Here is an 18,437-nt window from a genome sequence, read left to right on the forward strand (position 1 = left end):
TATATCTTAGTTATAGCAAGCAGGACATATATAACTTTGCAGTATTTTATCTGATGAAAAATGCAGAGCGAAGAAAACAAATCCAACCTTAATCCATTTCAGTGTTAAACATATGTTTTTTTTTCCTATTCAAAAGGGCCTTAAATAGTAATGCTTTAAACATTGCATCCGATAGGCAGTATTAAAATTGAATTTGGCATGCATTTGATGCTGAAACAGCACAGTCGTTTGCAGGCTGGAGCTTAGTGCTTTAGTGTTAGATTTTGGCTAAAAGCCTGGAAGTAGCCATAGTTACTAAAAAACAATTAAATCTAAACTATTATCTTTATTTGTGGTCTGGAGGAGCTCATTGCTCCTTGAAATTTCATTCCTTGAAATGATTGTTGGCCTTCGAAAACCGAGCATTCCACCCTACAATTTTTTACAAGAGATATTAAATATCAAAACTATAATCCATAGCATGTAGCCTTTCCGTTTATATACTGCCTCCTTTAGATTGTAACCCATTCATTTCCTTCAAAATGCAAACCTTTAAGGGAAATTTCACACACTAGAAATGATCACACTGACCATTATTTTAACACTGACCTATTAAAAAGACTTCATTCATTTCAGCCTCAAAGGACAAACTATTCTTGTTTGTGGATGTGTGATCTGTTTTTTTCACTTCAAACGATCAGCTCCTGTCTCCTTTTTTTGGTTTGTGCTCCAAGTCATTTGATGGACACCTGCAGGAGACGTGGGCTGTTGGAGGTGGGGGCTGGGAGTTGGTCACTTTCCAGGCTTAAAATGGGGGCAACAAGGATCATTTTGGAGGAAGGAAGGAGTCTCATGCCCAATCCGTTCCTGGGGTATGGGCCACATTGGTGAAGGTCAGTGGTACTACTGGAAACAGACATTAAGCCCCCTCCATATGTAAATGAGGGAATAACATTTGTTTCAGAACCCCTCCAGGAAACTTGGCAATGCAGAGCAGGTAGGTGCCAGACACGCTCCATTCAGCGTTGCCTGGTCTGCATGCGACCTAGACAGCAGTTCTTAAGAGGACCAACATGAGGCCATTACTATAAACGGACATTGTATTTACGCATATCTTAAATGTGGAACTGGGAAATAAAAGGAGTGCCCGTCCTAACTCTACTTACTATGGGCCACTGCCAGCTCATGCTCCATTTCCCCCACACCACCCCCCCTCCCCCTGCCAAACTCCTGCTTTCTGCCCCCCTACTCCTCCTCCAGAAGTCAATCTGAGGGTCATTACTGATGAGGAATTGGATCTTGTTAAATGGCAGAGCTGCCTCTGGAGCAGCCGGCAGCTCACCACTATTGTTACAACTTTACATTCTCCTCACCAGCTTCCTAAACATCCTATATAAACTTTAACTCAATCAGTGCGCTGCCAATCATATCCTACCCTACTCATGAATCCTCTCCCTTGCCAGCCCTGTCTTTACCAACCTCCCCTGTCTTCTACTCCCAGCAAATTAATTTTAAGGTCTTCATTCACATTTGTAAATCCCTCCATTGCCTCATGGCATCTTTTCTCTGCTACTTTCTCCAGCCCCAGATCCCAACTTGTACCCTCCACTCTCCTGACCCCTGTGCATCCCCCTGCCTTACACCATCCCTCTGCACCACTATCAGTAATAAAACCTTCAGCCCTGCACTGTGGAGCTCGGACTATCACCCCTCACCTTGCTGTATCTCTACTTGTCTTCAAAAGCCTGCCTCTTTGATTAAAAGGTTCATTCACTTCACCTTACCCCTCCTAACTGCCGTGCGGTGTCCAATTAGCCAGATCATCCTTGCGAAGATTTTGGGGGCATTTCACAATACTAAACCTGCCATTTAAGCTATAATGGATTCTTTCCACCCAGCCCTTGATTAAAGGAGCAGAACCATAAAAAAAAAATATGGTTTCGTCTTTTTTTTTTAAATAGGCAATGCCTCAGGTCAGAATGGATATGAATCCTTGTCCCACTCCACTCAGTTCCAATCTGAGCATGTTGTCAGAGAGGAGACTCCAGGGAGACCATTGCCTAAATAACAGTCGCTGTACTTCAATAGCAACTGATTGTGCGAAGCAATCAGAGACTTTTTATTTTCCCTGAAGGGGTAAAGGATGAGGAATGGCACGGGATGGGGGAGGGAATGGATTAGAAGGGCACAAGTCACACTACCCCCTCTAGGAGGCTATTTTCAGAGGGTTTTGGTGGCAGAATTGGAGCTGACAATGCATTCACCTTCCTGGCTGCAAATTGTCAGTCTGGAGGGTTAAAGGTCAGAACAAATGCCCAGGTTTCATACAATTTAAAGAATACAATTGAAAGTTGTATGACAGTTCTTTAACTTTCCTGCCTCTTTGACTATAACTGTCATTGCTTCTTCCCAGAGCCTCCTGTGCGATCTTTCCCATGTATGTACTGTACTTCGTAAATTGTAGAACATGGCAGAAGCAACGCAAAAACTGGCAGATGTTGCATTAGACACAGCTACAGGTGTTCAAAGTCTTTACAGTTAAGTAGATGTCTTTTTCTGTAATTTCACAAGGCAGAAAGTTGATGGATTCCCATGATGCTTTCAGTGATCCTGGTAGGAGCCTCGGAGCAAGAAAATGACTAAACCATGAAGAAGCAATTTATAATTAAACAAATGCCATAAAATCCGGATAGGTGAAGATAATTGAAAGAAATAGGACAAAGAACATTTTTGTTGGAGTAATCATTTTAGTTACAGAATATTTCATCTAATTATAACTCAGAATATCTTTGTGTGATGCTCAAGTTTATGCATGTAACCAACAGAAAATTTATGCTTGGATACTTGAACTTATTAGCAATGTTGGAAAAGCCTGATGTTTGTGGATGGTGCAGACATGAGAGTCTGGGATTCTTGAGGCTGAAATTACTGACTGCAATTTCACAGTACACCGACACTTTGTAATGCTTTGCAGAACCCCTGCAGCCAACTTGTTCACAGACTCCAGCCAGCACAGACACAGATTTGGGAGGGATGTCTGGCTGTAGTGGGATCAAGAATTGGTCGATGAAAGGTTATCTGTTAAAGCTTCACTACAACCAGTCACATTTCCTTGTTTCCACTTTTTCTCCCTGACCTCAGATCCCATTCCCTAATCCCCCTCCACAGTCTTCAATCTCCCTCCCAAGCCTCCAGTTCCCTTCCCGGCCTCCATTCCACTGCCCTGGCCTCCAGTCCCACTCTCTGGTCTCTGATTTCCTTTCCCAGCCACAGATCCCCCGCCTCGGCTTCCGATCCCCCTCCCCAGCCTCTGATCCTGTTCCCCAGCCTCCATCTCTCTCCCTGCCTCCAATTCCACCCCCCGACCTTCAATCCCCCTTCCCTGTCCTCCCATTCCCCTCCCCGTCCTCCGATACCCCTCTCCGGCCTCCATTCCCCTCCCAGCCTCAATGATTGTCCTTGCTCAATGATTTCACGATTGTTGCTGTTAACAGACTGGGTTCCCTACAATCCACAAACTGTATCTATATGTAATCTGCATAATCAGTTTTGTGTAATCTAAGGGTTTACGTTCACCTTTTTAAAATTTGCTCATGGGATGTTGGCATCGCTCACAAGGCCAGCATTTATTGCCCATCCCTAATTGCTCGAGAAGGTGGTGATGAGCTGCCTTCTTGAATGGCTGAAGTCCATGTGGTGTAGGTACATCCACAGTGCTGTTAGGGAGGATGCTCCAGAATTTTGACCCAGTGACAGTGCAGGAATGACACAATATAGTTCCAAGTCAGGATGGTGTGCAACTTGCAGGTTGTGGTGTCCCCATGCGTCTAGCTCCTTCTAGGTGGTAGAGGTCACAGGTTTGAAAGGTGCTGTCAAAGGATCCTTGTGCTAGTGGTGGAGGAAGTGAATGTTTAAGGTGGTGGATGGGGTGCCAATCAAGCTGGCTGCTTTGAAACTTCTAGAGTGTTGTTGGAGCTGCACTCATCCACACTCCTGACTTATGCCTTGTAGATGGTGGACAGGCTTTGTGGAGTCAGGAGATGAGTTACTCACCACAGAATTCTACAACCTGCCCCTGTGGCCACAGTATTTGTATGGCTGGACCAGCTCAGTTTCTTTCTTTTTAATTTGATCTGGGGATGTGGGTGTCACTGTGGCCAGCATTTATTGCCCCTTATTCAGAGGGCAGTTTAGAGTCAACCACATTGCCTTGAGTCACATGACCAAGGACGGCAGATTTCCTTCTCTAACAGATGGGTTTTGACGATTATTGACAATGGTTTTGTGGTCATCATCAAACTTCTAATTCCAGATTTTTATTGGATTCAAAGTTCAACACCTGCTGTGCTGGAATTCAAACCCATGTCCCCAGAACATTACCCTGAGTCTCTGGAATACTAGTCAGTGACAATACCACTATGCCACCGCCTCCCCATTGGTCGGTGGTAATCCCCAAGATGTTGATGGTTGGGATTCAGCAATGTTTGTGCTATTGACATCATGGTTTGATTCTGTCTTGTTGGACATGGGCATTACCTGGCACTTATGTGGCATGAATGTTATTTGACACTTATCAGGCCAAGCCTGAATGTTGTTCAGATCTTGCTGCATGTGGGCAAGGACTGTTTCATTATTTGAGGAGTTGCAAATGGTACTGAACACAGTGCAATCATCAGCTACCATTACCACTTCTGACCTTATGTTGGAGGTTGGGCGATGAAGAAGCAGCTGAAGATGGTTGGGCCGTTGACACTACCCTGAGGAACTCCTGCAGCGATGTCCTGAAGCTGAGTTGACCATGCGGTTATGGCCTCCAACATCCACAATAATTTTCCTTTGTGGGAGACATGACTCCAACCAGTGGAACGTTTTCCCCTGATTCCCATTAGCTTCAATTTTGCCAGGGCTCCTTGATATCACACTTGGTTAAATGCTGTCTTGATGTCAAGGGCAGTCACTCTTGCATCCTCTCACCTTTTCACTGAATTAAATAGTCTCACGTCACTCTGTCAAAAACCCTTCAGAATAGCAGAAATTTAGTCAAACTAAAATAGTTAGTGTAATTACTTATATTTAATAAGTAGTGATATGTACAAAACATTCTAACAAATATCAATTTTTTATACCCTATAATAGGTTAATTGTAAGAACTGCTTCTGCAGAACTGAAATAGCCTTTTCAAAGACAAAGTTGCTCTCATTGGCAAAATTAGCTTTCTAGTTTTCTCGTCTCATGCCTGTTCAGCATTTTATGATTAGCATAACATAAATTGAAATGTTTCTCTCCCACTGGGAATGAAAATTAAACCTTCCATTGACAACAGAAATTGTCAGAACTGCAGTGGCTTCTCATTGAAACTGGATTACCAGGAAAACATAACAATATTACAATTCATAAATACAAAAGCAACAATCAACTATTGGAAAATATACATAGCCTCGTATTACATAGAGGAACCAGGAAGAAACGACACTCATGCCTACAAATCACTCAGCATTTCTAATGGATGAAGAATATAGGAAATTCCCTGCTCCTTTCAGCCATCGCCAGTCTAAATTAAAAACACACTCAAACTTCGGGATCAAAAGGCCCTGTTTTATTATTGCACATTAACCATTATATGTCCCCTGATCAACATAAATTAGGGAATCCCTATCTCTGTAACACAGCCATTAAATTCCTCTGCATTGACAGAACTATACAGCACTTGGGAAATTTAAAATAAACAGTGATTGCTGAATTTACACAGACCTAATGGCAGGGTGGTGACCGGTGCTGACTTATAATGCAGTGTTGTTATATGCTTCCTCCTAGCAGAAGCCCAATCATTTTCTATTTATATAAAGTGCCAATCTTTAAGCAGGAATATAGTTGACCTCCCAATAGGACCTAGGATCGCATTGCAGCCTGCATTCTGTGCTGCACTTTTTATGAAGCTAATGCAAATCCTACCCCTAAATGTTGTGAAATACTTGATATTCAATCCCACCTTTATTGGTATTCCAGAAATGCTGAAATCATTTTACAAAACTGGGGATTTGTACAAGCTTTCTAGGAACAAACAGCCACGTTACTTGCAATGATATTGATCACGTCCAATTAATATCTCTTATTTTTCAATAATAGTCCAGTGAGTTTAAGGACAATCATGAAAGTGCAAAATACAAATCAGAGAACTGGCATTAGTTACATTGTCATAACGTTTAATATAGCATGAATGTAGGAGCACAGTTGACGTTTCGAGTCCTCATGATGTGGAGTATTACAATTTCTGCTGAGTACCACAGAATCAGACTAAAGGGCTGGAGTTTCTGCCCATTTGCTTGTCCTTGATCAATGAACTGCAAAATAAACTTCTTAAATGTAAACATGATCCCCAACAGGCATTTTGTTTTCTGTAACAATCAGGGCAGAGAAGTTGGTTTCGAGTCCATCAGTAACGGTGAGAAAGGGAGAAGTAAAGCAAGAATGAAAGAAAGGAGAAAGCAGAAGGCGTATGAGGAAGGTCAGGGAGAGATTGAGAGTAAAAAGAATAATGGAGAAGTAATGAAAGGGAAAGAGGAAATTCTTTTAAATTAGGAAATCTAAATGAAGGGCCAATCCTCATCACACCAGACACCAATAAACTTGAAAAGAGTAGGAGAGTATTTGCAGTAAATCAAGGAGTAGCAGTTAGGTGGTAACAAGTTCAGAGGCTTTCATTTTAATAATTCCGATTAAAGAAGAAAGAAAGACTTGTCCCTGTATTCATCTGCACCACCTTATAGCCAGCTGAGTACTTTCAAAGTATAGCCACAATTGAATAAAGTGTGGCAGTCAAATTACTCAAACCAAGCTCCGACAAACACCAAGGTAGTATTTACAGGACAATCTGTTATTAAGTGATAAAAGCAAAATACTGCGGATGCTGGAAATCTGAAACAAAAACAAAAATAGCTGGAAAAACTTAGCAGGTCTGACAGCATCTGTGGAAAGGAAGACAGAGTTATTTTTGTTATTAAGTGATGTTGGTTGAGGGATAAACATTGACCAGGACACTAGGAAAATCTCTTACCCTTCTAGAAAACAATGCCAGTGGATCCTTATATCCATCTGAGAGGGCAGGGCCTTGATCTCATTCGAAAGATAGCATCATCAACAATACTCCCTCAGTGCCACCAAGGTTTTGTGCTGACATTTCTTGGTGGCACTCGAACACACCAACTTTCTGACACAGAGGCGAGAGTATTACCCACCGAGCCATGGCTAACACTGATTTTAAGTGCTATAAGCCTTAATTAAATCCTGTCTGTACACGCAACACAGTGAGAGCAAACATTTTTAAAAAGACTTGCATTTGTATAGTGCTGCTCCAGACATCTCAAAGTGCTTTACAGCCAACGAAGGACTTCAGAAGTGTAGTCACTGCTGTAATGTAGGAACCGCGACAGCCAATTAGCACGCAGGAAGCTCCTACAGACAGTAATGTGATAATGACCACATCATCTATTCTTTAGTGATATTGAATGAGGGATAAATATTGGCCAGGGCAGCAGGAATAACTCCCTTGTTGTTCTTTGAAATAGTGCCCTGAGGTCTTTTACATCCACCCTAACAGGGCCTGGGTTTAATGTCTCATCCAAAAGACAGCACCTCCGGCAGTGCAGCACTCCCTCAGATTTTTGTGCTCAAGCCCTGGAGTGGGACTTGAGCCTGAAACTTTGTGACTTAGAGGTGAGAGGGCTAACTTAGAGGTGTAGAGCTTTTGCTTCTACACTATTTCTTTTGCTCTCTGTGGCAGATAATCAGCAAAGAATTCAAGGGGAAAAGAATTATATAAAAAATTAAAATGATGCACCAGACCGGAGTCCTTACACTGGTCATGTTGTAGGAGGGTGTAACTGATCCATTAGAATGTGGTCCCATCAACTAATATGAAAATCCAGCGTAGAGGACCTTAATAATGAAAGGAAACACTTTTATCATATACTAGGTGGTCAAAGGATAATCAAAATTGAGGAGTGGGACACAACCCTAATGCCCTCAAAATCAGGATTTGATCAAGTCAAATAGCCAGAGAGATGCTAATTCACAACTGTACATCTATAGGAACGTATGAAAAGTCTTGTGTCGAGCATGCACTTCTTGTTTTCACCTTGTCAGTTAGCTCAAAGTAAAACAGCAGCAAAGAAGATCCATTCTGATGGCAGACCACGAGCACCCCTCTCCTCTGCATGTGGCCAAATCCTGGCACCCACACTCTACTGCTGCCAACCTCCTGGACCCTCTCCCCCAGTTCTGCAAAATGCCAGCCCTCCCACTCAAGTTTTGACAAATTCTACGGCCATCTGTCCAGTGTTACCAAAACCCAGGACTGCAACCAGTACATGTAAAACAGGTTTCTCTCCCTAGTATGGCTCAATACTATGTAGGAGAGTTGCTTCTGACTAGCCAACTTGCTTGCTGCAGACCCCAGGCTGTCTGTGGTGCTAATTCAAAAATTACTAACGGGCCAAATGACTTCCTTCTCTGGGATAATGACACAAAGAGAAATAAGGTATCTGTAAACATACAGAAAGAAGAAGAACTTGCTTTTATATAACTACTTTCACATTCTCAGGACACACCAAAGTAGTTATCAGCCAATGAAGTAACTTTGAAGTGTAGTCACTTTTGTAATGTAGACAAATATAGTCATCAACTTATGCACAGTGAGGTCTCATTAACAAGAATGTAATAAATAACTAGATTTATTGAGATATAAATGATGGCCAGGACACCTCTCCCGCTCTTCCTTAAAAACCCCCCAGAGTATCTTAATGGGCTGCGTTTCTTACCAACGCCGGGCATGCGCTGTTCTAGTGTTTTATTCCGTGACATCACTGTGGGCGGCGGCCAGGACCAAAGATGGCGCTGCTCAAATCATCACGGCTGTGCGGATTGGCCGGAGTGCCCGTCACTCACAGAGAGGGAGTCCATGTCCCGGATCGGGGCCCCAGGGAGTCAGGCAGGGGGGCTTCCAGAGGAATGGGTGGAGGGGGCGGGGATGAGGAGGATGAGGGGGATGAGAGGGATGGAGGGGGAGGGGGATTAAAATGAGGAGGGGAATGGGAGGGTGAGGAGGAGGGCAGTGGGGGTGAGGAGGGGGATGGGGTGAGGAGGAGAGTCATGGGGAATAAAGTGAGGAGGGGAATGGGGTGAGGAGGGAGATGGGGAGATGGAGGGGGGATGGAGGAGGAGGGGAATGGTGGTGAGGAGGGGGAATGGGGTGAGGAGGAGGAGGGAGATGGGGATGAGCAGGAGGAAGGAGGTGTGTTTGGATTGTGCACATGCTTGTAGTGATATCATTGCATGAGGATGTACTAACATCATTGATGCATGCGCAGATGGGTATTGGCAGGCTGGGCACAGCAAAGTTGATGTCATTGGATTTCCACACATGTGCAGACCAGTGCGTGTACACAGATGGCTGTCAGTGGCCATATTGTATTGGCAAGAGACGCATTGATTTTTATATCCACCTGAGGTACAGGCTCCAGTTTAACCTCTCATCCAAGAGGCAGCATCTCTAACACTGAGGCCTGCACTAAAGTGTCAGCCTAGGTTGTGCTCAGGTTCCTGAGCCAGCGGTCTTGAACCCGTCAACTACTGACCCAGAGACTACAGTGCTACCGCCATGCCAAGGTTGACACCTGTAGAGACAGTTACATCCACATTCAGCCCCAGTACCATGCTACTAGTCTTAATTTCAAAGAATGCCAAATTGTAGATGGGTAAATTAAGCTAGTTTTTAAAAATTATGGCTAGATATTAGACAGGATGAACAAGCCTGTAATCGATATCCCTGCTCAACACAACCGTAAAAATACTGTTTAAAGTATCAACTGAGGTTGTAATAAAACAATAAATAGTGATTAAATTAGATTTATTAAAGGAAGATGTACAGCCCACGACACAAGATGGGTTTCTCATCTTCCTGGCCTGCAGTCTAAACACTCCAATAGCCCTGAATTTATTAGATGCAAAAAACTATTCAATATGTTCAGCAGGAACTGATGAAACTAATGAAAGGTTGAACCTAGGCCTGCAGTATGGACATTTAATCCAGAATGATATGCTATTACAGCTATTGGGTACTAGAATTCCCAAGCAGAAAAAGAGATCAAGGTGCTAATACAATATGCTGTAAAAAGAGTCAGAGAACATTGGCACTCTCATACAGTGACAATGTGAGTGCCTTATTGGGAGGCAAGTCCATGTTTGTCTCCATTCTCATATACTTTTGCTGGTATTGTTTTCATTTTACCATGGACTTCACAGAAGGCACAAACTCTGTGAGTTGGTGTTGTGGCTCAGTTGGTAGTACCCTTGCCTCTAAGGTTATGAGTTCAAGTCTCACTCCTGAGACTCAAGTGTAGAAATCTAGACAGACACCCCTGGGGCAGTGCTGTCTTTTGGATGACTTGTTAAACCAAGGCCCCATCTGCCCTCTCAGATGTATATAAAAGATTTTGAGCAGAGCAAAGGTGTTCCCCCTGGTGTCCTGGCCAATATTTTTCCCTCAATTGACATCCCTAAGACAGAATATCTGATCATTATTGTTGTAGGGTAGAATACTGTTTGGTAGGTCTTAATGAAGTCCTGTAGTCTTAAGTAGGTTAACCGTATGTTATTTATTAACTACAAGAACTATGTACGTATATACTGTAAAACTTTCAAGCTAGGAGCTGTCTCCATGCTTGCATATACACACGGTTCTGTCCAACGCTACACAGCCTTAGGTGCAGGTCATATGTTCTCTTACATCACTGTGTGGATGGCACTGTACTCAGTCCCATGTTAACCCTATCTGTGCCAGACCCTTATACTACAATTATCACATTGCCTTTTGTGGGAACTTGCTGTGCACAAACTGATGTTTCCTGCATTACAACAGTGACAGGGGTGGTTGGTTAGCCCAGTTGGAGAGAGTGTGATGCAGAATGATGCCAACGCGCGGATTCAATTCCCATAACCGGGATTCAATTCCCATAACTGGGATTCAATTCCCATAACCGTCCGTGATAGTTCTTGGAGGCCTGACTCCTCGCTTGTGGAGATGGTACCCCAAGGCTATATAACGAGCTGTCTCTCTCTAATGGAGAGAGATGCCTGTGGTCCCTTGTGGACTATGGCTAATTACATACTTACACTTCAGAAGTATTTAATTGGTTGTAAAGCGCTTTGGGACATCCTGAGGTTGTGAACGATGGTATATAAATGCAAGTTTTTCTTAATTCCCGATTTTCCAAATGTCAGATTTGCTCTCATTCCACAGCTGAAAGATGAGCCATGGTAGCAGATGTTAACAGTCGGGATTTAAGGTATGGAGTGAAGAGTGCATAGATCTGTCTTTAAATGTGCAATTATATTAGACTTCTACCTGTGGAACAGGATGCAGTCAGTAGAACCAAGTTATATCCCTGACTGAGGGAGCTCTGTGCTTGTGTGCTTGTAAGCACATATAAGTTCTTTCCCCATTTTGTTGTTATAGAACAAAGGTGACAGCATTACGCACACATTAAAGCATTTCTAACAAACTGACTTGGCACTTTTGACCTGGTCTGGAATATAATTGATGTAAGAGGGCTTACTGGATATGTGATCACATGCTGTTTGGTTTGGTTCACAGAGGAATCATATCTTATTCCAAATACTGAGTTCAGCATCAATGCACATGTGAAAATGCTTCACTCTGACACACACATGGTAGTATCACTGCACCAAAATAGTCTTTATTGAGCCTTTTGTCTTCTTTTAGAACATTGGACTGTAACAAAGTGCTGGCCCACAGAAATGAGAAATAAAGGTGCACACTTACCTGGTCTTGAAAATTGCGTTGCCACCTCTATTGGCTGGAGCTGCTTGGGTCCTGCATCGAAAGAATCCTCGCAGGTCCCAGCGAATCAAGATCCAGTGTATTCAAGGAGACCACGACCCCTTTTTTTTACAGCACTTGCTGTAAGTTTAAAGGGCCAGGGAAATTGACTGGCCAGGGAGAAGGTCAGTGTCTAAGGTAAGTAGATAGGATATGGGGTTGGGGGTGTCTGAGGGTCCGAGGTTTGGGGGTGGCGTGGTGATCTGAGGTCTGGGAAGGGGGTCCAACGTCTGGGGAAGTGTCTGAGGTCTTGAGGTGGGGGTGGTGGGGGGAATCTGATATCAGGGGGGAGCTGAGATCGGTGGGGGGGGGGGGGATGGGGGAGTCCCTTGTGGGGGGGGCAGGGCTCTGTGGGAGAGCCCCGTGGGGTCGGTCTGAGTTTTTACAATAGTTACCCAGAAGTTAGATGGCGTTTTAACTCTTCTAACTTTTTCTGGGTAACTATTGGTACAACCCCGGCACGACCATCAAAGTTTGTGATTGAAAACGCATTTTCGGATGGTTCCCAGCGCAGTGCAATTGCCCAGAGGAAATGTGCACATCTGGGCAATTGCTGTGTAAATCTTTGCCTGGGAACTTGCCAGAGAGATTCCCTAGCACATCTTTGGGGTACCCCCTCCAAATCCATCACTGGGGAGCGTGGAAGTTACAGGCCATTGTTTCTGTTCACAAGGACTTTCACTTTAGTCAAACTTCGTTATCGGTTTGTAGCCGACATTCATTTTTATACACTCCCAGTGACGTGATCCAGTGTCACATTCAGTGATTATCAGTGTAGTTTAGTCTGAAATAAAGAGACTGGTGCACAAAATCATAAGTTAAATTATATTTTAGAATACTTGGCACACTGCTCAGATTTAAGGATGCTGAGAGGGTCAAAGTAAGATACATCTGTAGTAATTGTGGCTTTATGTTGCATATTTAAGCATGATGCATTGCAATTTTATCACTGCATTAAAATTTACTGGCACCAATTGGAAGAAGAAGGATATTGTTTGTGTGCAAAGTAACCAAATGAAATATCAAGAATCTGCCTTTTAACAGGGTCCAGTTGGACTGCAGATTGGAGTTCCAGTTTTAACAAGTTCATATCCAAGGGAAGGCATGGGGAGGTGGTGGTGGCATAAGTGGTTTTGTCACTGCACTAATATTATAGAGACCCAGAGTAGTGCTTTGGGGACCAGGGTTCAAATCCCATCATAGAAGATGGTAAAATTTGAATTCAATAAAAATCTGGAATTAAAAGTTTAACGATGACCATGAAACCACTGTCAATTGGTGTAAAAATTGATCCACTAGGGAAGGAAATGCACCGTCCTTACCTGGTTCTGGCCTACATGTGACTCCAGACCCACAGCAATGGGGTTGACTCTTAAATGCCCTCTGAACAAGGTTCAATTAGAGTTTGGGCAATAAATGCTGGCTGAGGTGATGAATAAAAAAAAAAATCTGCACACAAAGAACTCCTACAAAAGCCAAATACCACGGATGCTGGAAATCTGAAATAAAAACAGAAAATGCTGGAGTTAGTCAACAGGTCAGGTAGCCTCTGTGGAGAGAGAAACCAAGTTAATGTCCTCTCACCGACCTGAACCATTCACTCTGATTCTTTTTCCACACGGATGCTGTCTGATCTGTTTTAATTTCATGAGGAGCCTCTGATTGTCCTTTTAAGAAAAAGTTTTTTATTCCCATCACAGAAATCAGCAACCGCTATTCCCAGAGACCATTGAGGATGGCCCAATACTGACAGGGTCTTCCACTGGGACCGACCACTTTAAAATAATTCATGTGTCTGACCACATTCCGCTGGAAAATGAGATAAAACCAGTTGTTGACAGACACGTTGAATAAAAAGCTTTAGTTTTGCTTAAAAGAGACACCCTTCCAAAAAAAAATAGAGCTGTCTTTCTGTAGCTGTGGGCTCCTCAGTCTCTTGGATTACTCTTCATCCAAGTATCAAGTGCCATGTGAAGTGAGCTATGTGTCACTTGCCCTGTTATCTTTTTGGGCCTTTAACTCACTTTATATCGTAGTTTTTATGTCAACTTGGACTTGTTTGGGATGCATGATTTAGTGTTAATTTGTAGATTTATCTTTAATCTTCGACATTTCAACCAAAGTTTTTTTTTGTTATTTGGGTGCTGTGTCTTTCGCAGTCAGATACACCGGAGCTGACTGGCTGTTTTAGGTTAAATTGTTAGTGACCTCGGGATTCCCAGCTAGCTATTTTAGTCTACATTTAACAGAGTAAAACTGAGCAAGCAACAAAGCGGAGTCTTTGTGGAACTGTTGGGTCAAGTGTTGTTCTGATTTCAAGTACCAAGTTTCTTGCCAAAGCAGTCATGTATTCATATGGAATAGAATGGCTCAGTTCCAATGTTCCTTTGTGATGTTGTTAGCCTCCCTGCAGTTACACTGAGCACTGGTAATGGGAGATAGGGGGTCTAATTCACCCCTACATCTTCCTTTGGTGTCTTACAATGATTGAACCAAAATCAGAAACTCCTTGCTCTGATGAAGCACCCAGATACAAATTTAATGGCACGGTCAACATATGAGCTTACGATTTAGGGGTAGGAGTAAGCCATTCAGCCCCTCGAGCCTGCTCTGCAGTTCAGTAAGATTGTGGCTGGTCTGATTGTAACCTTAAGTCCACGTCCCCGCCTAACCTCTATGGACGGAATCATCCAGTCCCATTGGCGGTGGGCGTCATGGCGGGCGTGAGCGGACAATATGACGAAAAAGCCAAAAAAGCGATCGTCCGCTCCACCCGTCAATAGCAGGCCCTGTTTTCCACCACTGCATATCAGGAACCTAATTTCAATACTTTGGCATCTCATTATAACCCTGCTCGCTGGAATCATCCCCCCCATGCTGGACTATCCGGACACCTCGGCCTGATTGCACACCGACGTGTTTCACATTTGTACATAAGCGACTTGCCCCTGGTGAGCTGCACTTCGCTTGGGACTTTGAGGTTTGTTTGCCCACCTTGCTTTGGACAGCACGCATGGTCATCAGCGCCAGGCTTCGCAGGCAGTATCACATCACTTTTAGGGGGACTTAGGGGCAGGCCTCCACCCATCAGCCCAGCCATAAGGCTGTGGTGGCTTTTCAACGGCTGCAGGGCTAGGGCTTGCTTGGGGAAGGGGGAGAAGTGGCCTCAGGCAAGGGAAGAGGCTGCAGGGCTAGGGCTGTACTGGGGAAGGGGGGGTATCCTAGGGTGTGTGGGGGGGGGGCACGTGCTGATCTGTGCAAGGGGCCTCAAGATGGTGAGGGCTGAGGGGGCAGTCTCCAGAGGAGATGAGGCCAGGTGGAGATGTCAGGGTGTGTGTGAGAGAGTGAGTGGTGATGTCCTTTGAGCTGGCAGTGAGTGAGATGCCAGTGAATGTGTGATGGGCTTGTGAGTGTGTGAGTTGAGAGTGATGAGATGGTTGCCTTACCCTAATGGCACGGATGAGATCGTTCACCTGTTTTCTGCATCGGATGGCCAACCTCTTGTGCGCAGCTTTGGCACTGACCACGTCCACCACCACCTCCCAAGCCGGAGTGATGAGACTTCCTGCGGCCAGAGAGGGGGTAGAGGACATTGTGGCGGGCATCCATGGCATCCAGAAGGCATCCCAGGGATGTATCACTGAATCGGGAGGCTGCACTCTTCTTGGCTTTTGGGGCCATGTCTTCACTGGAGCACTCTGCAAGCTTTAAGAAGTGTGCGCGTGACTGCAGTTTAAATATGGTGCCCTGTGAGAGGAAGCATGGCATGGTGGGCAAATTGGAGGCTGCCTGCCAGCAAGATGCCGTGTTTCCTAAGGCTGCATAATTAATGAGACAGGAAGGGGACAATATGGCGTGTAAAGTGCCATTGTGGCTGGTGGGTTTTCCCATGCCCGCTGCCACACAGTGCAAATCTGGGATGATTCCGCCCGAAAACCTTTCACCCCTTGCTTATCAAGAATCCATCTACCTCTGCCTTCAAAATATTCATAGGCTCTGCTTCCACCGAGGAAGAGAGTTGCAAAGACCCACAACCCTCTGAGAGAAAAAAAAAATTCCTCATCTCTGTCCTAAATGGGCAACCCCTTATTTTTAAACAGTTGCCCCTTGTACTAGATTCTCCCACAAGAGGAAACATCCTTTCCACATCCACCCTGTCAAGACCCCTCAGGATCTTATATGTTTCAATCAAGTCACCTCTTACTCTTCTAAACTCCAGTGGATAAAAGCCTAGCCTGTCCAACCTTTCCTCTTAAAACAACCCGCCCATTCCAGGTATTAGTCTAGTAAACCTTGTCTGAACTGCTTCTAATGTATTCACACCCTTCCTTAAATAAGACCAATACTATACATGGTACTCCAGATGTGGTCTCAGCAATGCTCTGTATAACTGAAGCACAGCCTCCCTACTCTTGTATTCAATTCCCCTTGCAATAAACAATAGCATTCTATTAGCTTTCCAAATTGCATGCTGAACCTACGTACTAGCCTTTTGTGATTCATGCACTAGGACACCCAGATCCCTCTGAATCTCAGAGCTCTGCAGTCTCTCACCATTTAGATAATATGATTTTTTTTTTATTCTTCCTGTCAAAATGGACAATATCACATTTATCCACAATATACTTCATTTGCCAGATCTTTGCCCATTCACTTAACCTATCTAAGTCCCTTTGTAGCCACGTTATGCCCTCTTCACAACTTACTTCCCTACCTATCTTTGTGTCATCAGCAAATTTAGCAACTATACCTTCAGTCCCTTCATCCAGGTCATTTATATAAATTGTAAAAAGTTGATCCCTGTGGTATGCCACTCGTTACATCCCGCCAACCAGGAAACCATTTATGCCTACTCTCTGTTTCCTGTTAGCCGGTCAATCTTCTGTCCATGACAATATGTTACCCCCTACACCATGTGCTTTTATTTTACACAATAACCTTTGATGTGGCACCTTATCAAATGCCTTCCGGAAATCTAAGTACAGTACATCCACGAGTTCCCCTTTATCCACAGCACATATGGCTCTTTCAAAGAGCTCTAATAAATTGGTTAAACATAATTTCCCTTTTACAAAACCATGTTAACTTTGCCTAATTACCTTGAATTTTTCTAAGTGCCCTGATAACATCCTTAAATGTATTTCCACCCATTGTTTATTTCTACCTTTTAGTATTCCCCCACCCCCACTAGAGCTATCTGTACCTTATCTGTCCTGTCTTCTACTCTTAATTAGCACATTCCTTTAGATAATATCACCACCTTCAACGCCTCTTTGTTCTTTTGTCTGTGACAGCTTTTGGTTATTTCCACCTATTACTGGCTGCTTGTCCCAACAAACCACCCCCCCCCCTCCCCCCCCACCTTTAAACCAGCTTATATTTCACCCCTTTCCTATTTTTACTTAGTTCTGTTGAAGGGTCATGAGGACTCGAAACGTCAACTGTGCTCTCCTCCGCCGATGCTGCCAGACCTGCTGAGTTTTTCCAGGTATTTCTGTTTCTGTTTTTGTTTTAGATTTCCAGCATCCGCAGTTTTTTGCTTTTAGCATCCTTAATAATAGCTTCCAACATTTTCCCTATGACAGATGTTAAGCTAACTGGCCTGTAAACTATCATGCTGTTGGATTCAAAGTATATATAGGAACATAGGAACAGAAGTCAGCCATTTAGTTTCTCAAACCTGTTACACCAGTCAATGAGACAATGGCTAACCACTCTACATTCTTTATATTCAGTGAATAGCTTTGCTTTAGATGATTGGATTCACAAGGAATATGTCAGCTGACAGAATTTATTAACATTTCTTTCCAGACAGATCAAAAATTAACTTAATTCTTCTTAACAGCTCAAAATCAGTTAATTATGTCAAGCCTCTGCAGAATTGTTGACACAAGAAGAAATAGGTTATCTCGCCTCATCACAAACTTGAATAGCACCATCTGATGCTCACCTCTGTTGTAGACCAGCTTTATCACAACTTGAGTCACAACATGTAGTGACTGCAGTTCTGTACATTTCATAAAAAGAACCATCTGCTATATCACTGAATGTAATTGCAGTTACAGATGTTGGACCATGCACATGAACATTCGTAGATAAACCCAGGCTCTGTCTGAAGTACAGAAAAAAAATTATTCAATGACGAATATAAAAGTGATATAACATTTTATACCGGACCAGAAAGATCCTCATTTTTCATGTTTTAAGCTATCACTTGGAAGGCAAGCCTTTAAAGCTTAACAAGCTGTATCCAATGTTGTAGAACTTAAAAACAAAAGGCTTTAGATTACCTACTCAGGCACTGTGACAGAAACTAAAGCATGGAGTATTTTAAACTCACTGACTTTACATCCTAAATCTTACATCTAACCTCCCTCTTCCAATGCTGATGTTTAATTTTTCTGTCTGGTTGTGGCTAAGGCATGGGCTTATTCAACATCTTTCCCTGTCGGAAAATGTCTGGACACCAGTTGGGATCTCCTGTTGATAATACAGCCAAGCCTGACAATTCTCACGGGAGCAGTGATCAAAGGGAACATCTTAAGCATAAAGCAAAAACTGC

The sequence above is a fragment of the Cetorhinus maximus genome, chromosome 24 (assembly GCF_964194155.1).
Source record: "Cetorhinus maximus chromosome 24, sCetMax3.hap1.1, whole genome shotgun sequence".
NCBI lineage: Eukaryota > Metazoa > Chordata > Chondrichthyes > Lamniformes > Cetorhinidae > Cetorhinus > Cetorhinus maximus.